We start from the raw sequence: 13,185 nt of genomic DNA on the forward strand, positions 1-13,185 counted from the left end.
ATCCCCTGTTCCCTGACCTTGATCTTTTTATTACATGAATGAAGAACCGGCCTCATAGCTTTCTGCATTCCTTGCAGGACCCCCATCTCTCTCTCCCCCAACCCCCACACTCATAGTCTCACAACCATTACCTGCTTTGATATTACTAGAATTATATAATTATGTCCTTTATCTCTGTTTATTTCAGTCAACTAAAGAAGTCCAGAAATCCCAAATCCCTACACTTTATTCCCCATGCAACTCTGCACATTATTTTTTGACCCTATTTCCCACCCTTCCCCATTTCCTGAAACTCTCCTGCAGTGTCTACTATAACTTACAGTCCATCACCAGAAAAAATATTTATATCCTTAACCTCTTTTCCAATATTCCTTTCACCTACTTGCTCTAAGAACTTTAGCTTTCCAGTGAAGACACTGCTTCCCCTAAAGCCCAAATGGCAACTGCTTTCTTTCCCATGTTCCTCAAATCAATGGTCCTAAAGTTGGGTTAGATGTCCTATTTGCACCTCATTACCACTTCCAGGCCATTATCCTTCTGTCTTCCTTAAACGCCCCCAGCTTTGAATTTCAAGTCATTCAGTCATTTAGTTGTTCATTCATAAAGCAATCATGTATTGAACACTCTACTATATGCCAGTTATTATTCTAAGGGTTAGGGATACAATGATAAAACTGGACAAAATTCCCTGTCCACGTGGAGCTTATATTTTACTATTCCTTCTTATTGAGTTATACTACTCATTACTTGAGGAGTTTAGGTTCTGGCCTAGTGACTGTCATAATACTTGGTGATCAATATGTATTAATAAATGTTCAGATTTATTGGGTTCTCATTTCCTTGATCTCCTCTCTTCCGGGGAGCTATCCACCACTTTTCTTCAGCCACTCTTATATTCATTCCCTGTCTATAATCTCAATTTTAAACATTCCACTATCTAATCAGCACCTTTCATCTCTCCAGCACATTCCTTTTAGCACCCTGGCTTTTATAATTCTTCAACCTTAAAAGATATGCATTCTTTGGACCCTATCAGCTTTTTACAGTTCCTTATCATTCTCACATCCTCTTTCCCCTCTACCTAATGTAAATTCCATAATCACTCCCTTGTATATGTCCTGAATATTCTTGCCTTTTTCTTGCTTGAGTTCAGCTGCCAAAACCAAAGCCTGCTTAAAGCCAGTCCTTTCCCTACTTTAACCTACCTCCATACAAGTGAAGGTGATTTTTAAAAAGCATACAACCACACTTATTGGTCTTAGTTACTAATTCTTGACTACGAACCTCATCTGTGCTCTTATTGCTACCTAGCAATCATACTAAATCTCTCTAGTCCAATCATGTTGCCTCTCATTTAGATGTCTATTTCACACCTTCTCTTCCTAAAATCTCTAATATTTCCTATCTCTTTTCATTCTGATACCCTTACTTACTACTTCACTGAGAAAATTAAAGCAATCCAAACAAAACTTTTAACTGCACAAAAGTATAACTTAAAAGAGGAAATGCTTCTCTTTTTACAAATATTCCTGCTAATTCCAGAAACACCCAATTGATTAATAGATCTAAACAAAAATTATCAATGGCTGCTAACATCCCAACAAGGGAAACAACTGGACATTATGTGCCTCTTGATAGAAGTATACACTACCATTTATAAAGTATTCTTGCAAACATTATACCCAGATCTCATCAAACCTCTGAATGAGGAATTACAGAGAACAGAAGAACATGTTGAAAGTCACCATGGGGATGCAATCGCAAAATACAGACTGTGGGGGACTCTACAGGACAAATAGTTCAGTTTTATCAAGAAATAAACTGGGTAATGTAGATGAAAAGAGCATCTATAGATTAAAAGTGACATAAGAGACACATCAGTCAATCACAATACATGGTCTTTATGTGAGCCACAATTCAAACAAACATTATAAAAAGACAACTGGGGAATTTGGAACGTGGTCTGGACATATAATAATATTAAGGAATTATTGTTAATATTTTAGGTATGGTGATGTGGTTATATTTTTTAAAGCACCATCTTTTAGAGGAATATAATATAATACTTAGAGTTGTAATAATATGATACATGGGATTTACTTCAAAATAATCTGGGGAGGGGAAAGAGTGTAGAGGGGGCTATAGAACAAAATATAGGTCATGAACAGATAATTGTTAAAGTTGGGTGATGAGAGCATGGAGGTTCATTAATCTATTAGGTTCATTAATCTATTCTCTCTACTTTCATAAATTTTTGGAACTTCCATAATGATGAATTTTTTAAAGGAGGGATTTCCTACAAGCATCAGAAGATAACTTCCAACTGACCTAACTGCAAGAATACACACATATCCTGCCTCTGCTCTTGTCATTATCCATACTCCTAAGTAAGGCAGATTCCTTCATTTGTGTACTAGAATACATACCTTCTTCCTATTCAAAGACGTCATTCCAGTAATTCTTTTCTTACCTGCCCTATTAATTTCCCCTTCTCTACTGGATCAGTTCCAATCAGCATAGAAATGTGCTATAATTTCTCACATTTAAAAAAAATGTCTATTGATGTCCCTGTAGCCCCCTCTAGCTATTGCCCAATTTCTCTGCCTCCTTTAGAAGAAAATCCCTCAAAGGAGTTTTCTTGATTTCTAGTTTCCAATTCCATTCATCCCATTCTTTATAGAACTCATTGCGACTAGGCTTTTACACCTACCACTCCACTGAAATTGCTCTTGTCAAGGTCACCAATGACCTCAATGTTGCAAAATCCAATGGTCAATTCTCAGTCTCCATCTTATTTGAACTATCAGTACATTCCATGCAACTGGTCACCTCTTTAGGCTTCCAAAACATCATACTCTCCTAGTTTTCCTCCCACCTTGTTGTTCTCTTCTTCTCAGTGTTATCTGCTGGTTTATTCTCATTTTTATGATTTCTAACAATTCTCCAGAGTTCAGTCCTTCTCTTCTAAATATACACTCTTTCTTGATGATCTCCAAATTTTGTATTTCTATCCTGGACTTCTCCCCTGAAATCCAACTCAACTTGAATATTTAACAAACATCATGAACTTAGATCCACAGCTGAACTCACTAAAAATTTGCTCCACTTTTATAGACTTCCCCATTTCAGATGGCAGCAACTCCATCCTTCCTCTTGCTCAGGCTGAAAACTTTGGAGTCATCCTTGACTTTTCTCTTTATCTCTACTCCACATCCAATCTACCAGTGAAATGCTAAATAGAATTTTTCATGTCATAATGAAAAGGCACTAAACTGAAACAGGAAAGACACTGGATCATTAATCAACGACTCCCAGCAAAGAGAAGTCCAGGACCAGATGCCTTCACTGGTGAACTCTACCAAACATCTAAAAAAAGAATTAACACCAATCCTTCTCATACTTTCAAAAAACAGAAGAGGAGGAAATACTTCCAAATTCATGTTATGAGGCTAGCATTACCCTGATACCAGAGACATACAAAGATACTCCAAGAAAAGAAAACTGAAGAGCAATTAATCCTTGATTAACAAAGAGGCAAAAATTCTCAACAAAATACTAGCAAACCAAATTCAATAGCATATTAAAAGTATCATACACCACAACTAAGTGGGATTCATCCCTCATATGCAAGGATGGTTAATATATGCAAATCTCTTAATGTAATATAACACATTAACATAAGTATAAAAACCACATTATAATCTCAATAGAAGCAGGAAAAGCATTTGACAGAATTCAACATCCATTCAGAATTTTTTTAAAAAGTCTCAACAGATCAGTTATAGAAGAAATTTACCTTGACATAATCTCATATCTAGAAAACTGTAAAGATTCCACAAAACAATTGTTTGAACTAATAAACTGATTCAGTAAAGTTGTGGGATACAGATTTAACATACAAAAACCGTTGTGTTTATATACAGTAACAATGAACTATTAGAAAAGGAAATAATTCCAATTACAATAGCGTCTAAAAGAATAAAACACTTGAATATAAACTTAAAGTAGGTGAAAGACTTCTAACTGAAAACTTCAAAACACTGATGAAAAAATTAAAGACACAAATACATAGAAAGGCATCCTATGTTCATGAGTTGGAAAACTTAATATTGTTAAAATGTTCATACTACCCAAAGAGATCTATGGATTCAGTGCAATCCCTATCAAAATCCCAATGACATTTTTTACACAAATAAAAAATACAATCCTAAAATTCATATGGAATCACAAAAAGAACCCAAAAAGCCAAAACAATCTTGAGAAACAACAAAGCTGGAGGCATCACATTTCCTGATTTCAATATATATTACAAAGCTATAGTAATAAAAACAATATGCACTGGCATAAAATCAGACATATAGACCAATGGAACAGAATAGATATCGCAGAAATAAAACCATGCATATACAACCAATTGATCTTCAATAAGGATGCCAAGAATACACAATGAGAACATGATAATCTCTTCAAGAAGAGGTGTTGGGAAAACTAGACATACACATGCAAAATAATGAAATTGGTCATTTCTTTATTTTATGTCATACACAAAAATCAACTATAAATGAATTAAAGATTTAAACATAAGACCTAAAACTGTAAAATGCCTATGAGAAAACATATGAGAAAAGCTTTATGATATTTGTCTTGGCATTTATTTCTTGGATATGAGACAAAAAGCAGAAGCAACAACAAAAACCAAGATAGACAAGTGGGACTACATCAAACTAAAAAGCTTCTACACAGCAAAGGAAACAGTCCACAGAGTGAAATGACAAACTATGGAATGAGAGAAAATATTTCTAAATCTGATAAGGGTTTAATATCCAAAATACATAACAAACTCTTACAAATAAAAAGCAAAAAAAAAACAAAGCAAAAGAACCAAAGAACCCAATTAAAAAAATAGGCAAAAGAGTTGAATAGACATTTCTCCACAGAGGACATACATATGGCCAATAAATATATGAAATGATGCTCAATATTCTTAGTTATCAGGAAATGCATATCAAAACCACCGTAAGAAGTAACATCACATCTGTTAGAATGGCTATTATTAAAAAATAAAAACACATCAAATGTTGGCAAGTCTTGTACATTGCTGGTGGGAATGTATATTGGTATGGCCATTATGGAAAAAGTATGGAAGTTCCTTTAAAAACTAAAAATAGAGCTACCATATGATGCAGCAACCCCACTTCTGGGTATATATCCAAAAGAATTGAAATAAGGATCTCAGAGAGATACCTGCACTCCCATGTTCACTGAAACATTATTCATAGTAGCCAAGAGATGGAAACAAGCTAAATTTATACCCACAAATGAATGGATAAAGAAAATGTGGTATATGCATACAAAAGAATACTATTCAACCTTGAATATAAAGGACTTCCTGCCACTTGGATTAATATGGATGAAGCTGGAGGATATTATGCTAAAAGGAATAAACTAGTCACAGAAGGATAAATTTTGCATGATTCTACTTAAAGGCAGTATCTAAAATACTCAAACTCAGTGGGAGGTGGAGTAAGATGGCCAAATAGAAGATTCCAGTAATCATCCTCCCTGTGGGAACACCAAATTGAACAACTATCCACACAAAAAAGTACCTTCATTAGAACCAAAAATCAGGTAAGGGATCACAATACTAGATTTAACTTCATATCACTGAAAGAGGCACTGAAGAAGATAGGAAAAGCAGTCTTCAATTTCCAATGCCACCACTCCTCCATGCCAGGGCAGTGGCAGAGTGGTGCAAAGAGAGAACCTGTGTGCTTGGGGGAGGCAGAGTGTAAGGACTGTGAGACTTTGCATTAGAACTCAGTGCTCTCCTGCCACAGTGAAAAGCGACATCGGGCAGAACTCAGCTGGTGCCCACAGAGGGAATATTTAGACTAGCTCTAGCCAGAAGGCCATCCCAGTACTTGGAACCTGAGTTTCAGAAAGCCTTGCCACTATCGGCTAAAGTGCTCTGGGGATCTAAATAAACTTGAAAGGCAGTCTAGGTCATAAGGACTGCAATTCCTATGCAAGTACTCCTGCTGTGCTGGGCTTAGAGTTAGTGGACTTGGGGGACATGCAACCTAATGAGACACTAGCTGGGGCAGCCAAGGGAGTGCTTGCACCACCACTCCCACAACTCCAGGCACACAGCTCACAGCTCTGAAAGAAACTCCTTTCTTCTACTTGAAGAGAGGAGAGGAAGAGTAAAGAAGACGTTGTCTTGCAACTTGGATACCAGCTCACCCACAGTAGGAGAGAGCACTGAGCCAAGTTGTGAGGCCCCATTACAAGCCCTGGCTCCCAGACAAAAATCTAGACACATCCTGGGCCAGAACAGAACCCACAAGCTTAAGGGGAAGAACCCAGTCCTGGCAAGATGAATCATCTGCTGAATAAACAGCGCTTGGGTCCTGAATGGTGCCCAGGCAACACTCAGTGTGGGTTTTGGGTGATACTCAGAGATGTGCTGGCTTAAGGTGGCGAGTGCTGGCTTAATCCAGCACATTCCCAGCTGGTGTGGCTATGGAGAGAGATTCCTTTTGTTTGAGAAAAGAAGAGGAATGTGTAAAGGGGACTTTGCCTTACAGCATGGCTACCAGTTCAGCCACAGTGAACAAGAGCACCAAGTAAGCTCTTGGGATCCCTGAATCCAGGCCTTGGCTCTTGGATGTCATTTCTAGACTTATATTGGACTAGAGAAAAGCCCACTAACCTGTAGGGAGAGTCCCAGGCCTCGCAGCATTCACCATAACAGGCTGAATAGCCCTTGGGCCTTGAGCGAACATTGGTGGTGTCTAGGCAGTACTCGCCATGGCTCTGGGATGTTTGTGGCCACAGGAAGCAACTCCTTTGCTTGTGAAAAGAAAAGGGAAGAGTGTAAACGATTTTGACTTGTGGCTTGGGTCCCAGCTCAGCCACACTAGAATAGAGCACCAGCTACATTTCTAAGGTTTCTAACTCCAGGGCCTGGCTCCTGGATGACATCTCTGGACCTGCCTGTGGACAGGGGAAACTTGCCATCCTGAAGGGAAAAACACAAACCTGGCTGGCTTCACAACATCCAGATTGTAGAGCCGTAGGGCCTTGAGTAAATATAGGCATAATCAGGTAGTGGTTACCGCAGGCCTTAAGTGAGACCCCCTTAACCTATTGGCTTTAGGTTTGATCCAGCACAGTGTCGGTGGTGGTGGCCACAGGGCTGCTTGTGTTAGCCTTCCCTCAGCTCCAGGCAGCTCAGCACAGAGAGACAGATTCCATTTATTTGGGAGAAAGTAAGGGAAGAGAAAAAGAATCTCTTCCTGGTAATCCAGAGAATTCTTCCAGATCTTAACCAAGACAACCAAGTCAGTAGAACCACAGTGTTAGTGGTCTTGGGGTGTCTCCTAATGAAGATATGGCTGCAGTGAACAAAAACTTAGAACACTGAAGTCCCTTCAAATACCCTGAAAGCCTTCCCAAGAAGAAAGGCTCCAAACAAGCCCAGACTGTGAAGATTATAAGAAATACTTAACTCTTCAGTGTCCACACACCAATGAACATTCACAAACATCCACCTAGGAAAACATGACCTCACCAAACAAACTAAATAAGGCACGAGTGACCAATCCCAGAGTGACAGAGATATGTGACCTTTCAGACAGATAATTCAAAATAGCTGTGTTGAGGAAACCCAAAGAAATTCAAGATAACACAAAGAAGGAATTCAGAATCTTATCAGATAAATTTAACAAAGAGGTTGAAATAATTAAAAAGAACGAAGCAGAAACTCTGGAATACAAAAATGTGATGGACATACAGAAGAATGCATCAGTCTCTTAACTGCATAACTGATCAAACAGAAAAATGAATTATTGAGCTTTGAGATAGATTATTTGAAAATACACAGTGAGAAGAGACAAAAACAAAAAGAATAAAATGAGTAAAACATGCATACAAGATCTAGAAAATAGCCTCAATAAGGGCAAATCTAAGAGTTATTGGTCTTAAAGAGGAGGTAGAGAGATAGAGATCAGGATAGACAGCTTGTTCAAAGGGATAATAACAGAGAATGTCCCAAACCTAGAGAAAGATGTCAATATTCAAGTACAAGGAGATTATAAAACACCAAGCAAATGTAACCTAAATGAGACTACCTTAAGACATCTAATAATCAAATTTCCAAAGGTCACAGATATAGAAAGGATACTAAACACAGCAAGATAAAAGAAATGAACATGCAAAAACACTCCAATACGTCTGTCAGAAGACTTTTCAGTGGAAACTTTACAGGACAGGAGAGAGTGGCATGACATATTTAAAGTGCTGAAGGAAAAAAAAAAACTTTTACCCTGGAATAGCATACTCAGTGATATTATACTTTGAACATGAAAGAAAAATAAAGACTTTCCAGACCAACAAAAGCTGAGGGATTTCAGCAATGCCAGGTCTGTCCTATAAGAAATGCTAAAAGGAGTTCATCAGTCTGAAATAAAAGAGTGTTAATGAGTAATAAGAAATCACCTGAAGGTACAAAATTCACTGGTAGTGGTAAATACAGAGAAAAGCACAGAATATCATAGCACTGTAATTATGAATGTGTAAACTACTCATATCTTAAATAGAAAGACTAAAAGATAAATTGATCAAAAATAATAGCTACAACTTTTCAACACATAAGACAGTACATTAGGACATAAATAGAAATGACAAAAAGTTAAAATGGGGACACAAAGCTAAAGTGTAGTTTTCATTAGTTTTCTTTTTGCTTATTAGTTTGTTTATGCAATTAGTATTAGGCTGCCTTCAGTTTAAAGTAATGGATTACAAGATATTCTTTGTAAGCCTCATGTTAACCTCAAATCAAAAAACATACTACAGATTTACAAAAAATAAAAAGCAAGAAACTAAATCATGCTACCAGAGGAAATCACTTCCACTACAAGGAATACAGGAAGGGAGGAAAGAAGGACGAGAAGACCACAAAACAACCAGAAAACAAAAAACAAAATGGCAGGAGTAAATCCCTACATATCAATAATGACACAGAATGTAAATGGACTTAACTCTCTAATGAAAAGACATAGAATGGCTGAATGGATTAAAAAAAAAAATAAGACCCAACAATCTGCTGCTTATAAGAATCACACTTCACCCATAAAGACGCACATAGACTGAAAATAAAGGGATGAAAAAATATGTTCCATGCAAATAGAAACCGAAAAAGAGCAAGAGTAAATACACTTATTTGAGACAAAATAGATTTTAAGACAAAAACTATAAAAAGAAACAAAGAACGTCTCTTAATGATAAAAGTGTCAATTCAGAAACAGGTTATAACAATTATATGTGCAACCAACACTAGAGCACCCAGATACATAAAGCAAATATTATTATTGCTAAGAGAGAGATATACCCCAATAAAATAATAGATGGAGACCTCCCATTTGAGCATGAGACAGATCATCCATACAAAAAATCAACAAAGAAACATTATACTTAATCTGCACTATAGACCAAATGAACCTAATAAATATTTACAGAATACTTCATCCAAAAGCTACAGAAGAGACATTCTTCTCCTTAACACATGAATTATTCTCCAAGATAGGACAATATAAGTCTTAAGAAATTCAAAAAAAAAATAAAATTACATCAAGTATCTTTTCTGACCACAATAGAATAAAACTAGAAATTAATTACAAGAAGAATTTTGGAAACTATACAAACACATAGAAATGAAACAACATGCTTCTGAATGATCAGTGGGGCAACGAAGAAATGAAGAAGGAAACTGAAAAATTTATTGAAACAAATGAAAATGGAAACACAATATACCAAAATCTGTGGGATATAGCCAAAGCAGTACTAAAAGGAAATTGTATAGCTATAAGCACCTACATCAAAAAAGTAGAAAAACTTTAAATAAACAACCTAATGATGCATCTTAAAGAACTACTAAAGCAAAAACAAACCAAACCCGAAAATAGTAGAAAAAATAATAATAAAGATCAGAGCAGAAATAAATGAAATTTAAACAAAAATACAATAAAACGATTGATGAAATAAAAAGTTAGTTTTTAAAACAGATTTTAAAAATAGACCAACTTTTAGCCAGACTAATCAAGATAAAAAGAGAGAAGACACAAATAAATAAAATTAGAGATGAAAAAGAAGACATGACTACTAATTCCACAGAAATTAAAAGAATCATTAGAGACTATTATGGGCAACTATATACCAATAAACTGGAAAACCTAGAAGAAATTGATAAATTCCTACACATGTACAACCTATGAAGATTGAACCATGAAGAAATTCAAAAGCTGAACAAACCAATAACAAGTAACGAGACTGAAGCTGTAATAAATTCTCCAGTAACAAAAATCCTGGGACCCGATGGCTTCACTGCTGAACTTTACCAAACATTTAAAGAATTAATACCAATCCTATTCAAGCTATTCTGAAAAATAGAGGAAGAGGAGGGAATGAATACTTCTGAACTCATTCTATGAAACCAGTATTACCATGATGCAAAAACCAAAGACATATCAAAAAAGTAAGGCTACAAGTTAATATTCCTAATGAAAATTGATGCAAAAATCCTCAAAATTCTAGTAAACTGAATTCAACAACACATTAAAAATATTATTCTTCATGAACCAAGTGAGGTTATCCCAGAATGTAATTATGGTTCAACATATAAAAATCAATCGAAGTGATACATCATACTAACAGAATGTAGGACAAAAAACATATGATCATTTCAATTGATGCTGAACAGGCATTTGATAAAGTTCAACAATCCTTCATGATAAAAACCCTCAAAAAACTGGTAATAGAAGGAGTGTACCACAACACAGTAAAAGTCACACATGACAGACTCACAGCTAGTATCATAATGAATGGGGAAATACTGAAAGCCTTTCCTTTAAGATACGGAACATGACAAGGATGCCCACTTTCATGAGTATCATTCAACATAGTACTGGAAGTCCTACTTACACCAATCAGACAAAAGAAATAAAGGGCATCTGAATTTAAAAGGAAGAAGTCAAATTATCCTTGTTTGCAGATGCTATGATCTTATATTTGGAAAACTATGAGAACTGGTAAACAAATTCAGTAACATTACGGGGTACGAAATCAGTAGCATTTCTATATGCCAACAGTGAACAATCTGAAAAAGAAATTTTTTAAAATCCCGTTTAAAATATCCACACATAAAATTAAGTACCTAGGAATTAATGAACTAAATTAAAGGTCTATATAATTAAAACTATAAAACACTGATGAAATAGATTGAATAGGACAAAACAATAAAAAGATAATCTATGTTTGTTAGGATTGCTACAAGCAGCAATCCTAAAATTTATACAGAACCACAAAAGATGCAGAATAGCTAAAGCTATCTTAAGCAAAAAGAACAAAACTGGAGGAATCACATTACCTGACTTCAAATTATACTACAGAGCTATAGTAAACAAAGCAGCATGGTCTTGGCATTAAAATAGACACATAAATTAATGGAACAGAATAGAGAACCAATTCCGAATGAATATCCAGAAACAAATCCACACACCTACACTGAATTCATTTTCAACAAAGGTGCCAAGAACATACACTGGGGTAAAGACGGTCTCTTCAATAAATGGTGCTGGGAAAACTGGATTTGTATACACAGAGAATGAAACTAGATCCCTATTCCTCACCATATACAAAAAGCAAATCCAAATAGATTAAGTACTCAAATATAAGACTTCAAGCTAATAAACTACTAATAGAAAACATTGGGGGAAACTCTCCAGTACATTTATCTGGGCAAAGATTTCTTAAGTAATACCCCAGAAGCACAGGACCAAAGAAAAAATGGACAAATAGGATCATATCAAGTTAAACAGCTTATGCACAGCAAAGGAAATAATCAACAAAGTGTACAGACAATTCACAAAATGGGAGAATATATTTGCAAACTACCCATCTGACAAGGGATTAATAACCAGGATATATACGGAGCTCAACCAATAGGAAAAAAATCTAGTAATTCAATTTAAAAATGGGTCAAATATCTGAGTAGACATTTCTCAATAGAAGGCATACAAATTGCAAACAGGTGTATAAAAACATGCTCAACATAATTGATAATCAGAGAAATGCAAATCAAAACTATAGTGAGATATTATCTCACCCCAGAAAAAATGGATTTTATCCAAGACAGGCAATAACAAATGCTGGTGAGTATGTGGAGGAAACAGAACTCTTGTACACTGTTGGTGGGAATGTAAATTAGTACAACCACTATAAAGAACACTTTGGAGGTTCCTCAAAATACTAAAAGTAGAGCTACCATATAATCTAGCAATCTCACTGCTATATATATACCCCAAAGAAAGGAATTCAGTATATTGAAGAAGTATCTGCATTCCCATGTTTGCTGCAGTATTGCTCACAATAGCCAAGATTTGGAAGCAACCTAAGTGTCCATCAACAAATGAATGGATAAAGAAAATGTGGTACATATATACAATGGAGTACTACTCAGCCATAGAAAAGAATGGCATCATGTCATTTGCAACAACATGGATGGAACTGGAGGTCATTACGTTAAGTGAAATAACCCAGGCACAGAAACAAACTTTGCATGTTCTCACTTATTTGTTGGAGCTAAAAATTAAAACAATTGAACTCATGGAAATAGAGACCAGAATGATGGTTACTAGAGTCTGGGACAGGCAGTGGGAGGTTGGGGGAAGTAGGGATAGTGAATGGGTACAAAAAATATAGTCCAATAGAATGAAAAAGAGCTGGTGTCTGGTAGTATAGCAGTGTGACTACAGTCAACAATAACTTATTGCACATTTAGAAATAACTAAAAGAATATAACTGGATTGTCACACAAAGAAATGATAAATGCTTGAGATGAGAGATACTCCATTTCCCCTGAGATGTGTTTATTACACATTGTATGCCTGTATTAAACTATCTCCTGTATCCCACAAATATATACATCTACTATGTACCCATAATATTAAATACAAAAAAATACAATAAAATTGTCAAACTCATAGAATGAAAGAGTAAAGTGGTGATTCTTAGGGGCTGGGGGACTGGGAATTGTGCAGTTGTTTTTAATTTGTGTAAAGTTTCAGTACTCAAGATGATTAATATTTACAAATATGCTGTACAATATTGTGCCTTTAGTTAACAATA

Source organism: Nomascus leucogenys, chromosome X (genome assembly GCF_006542625.1).
Source record: "Nomascus leucogenys isolate Asia chromosome X, Asia_NLE_v1, whole genome shotgun sequence".
Taxonomy (NCBI): Eukaryota; Metazoa; Chordata; class Mammalia; order Primates; family Hylobatidae; genus Nomascus; species Nomascus leucogenys.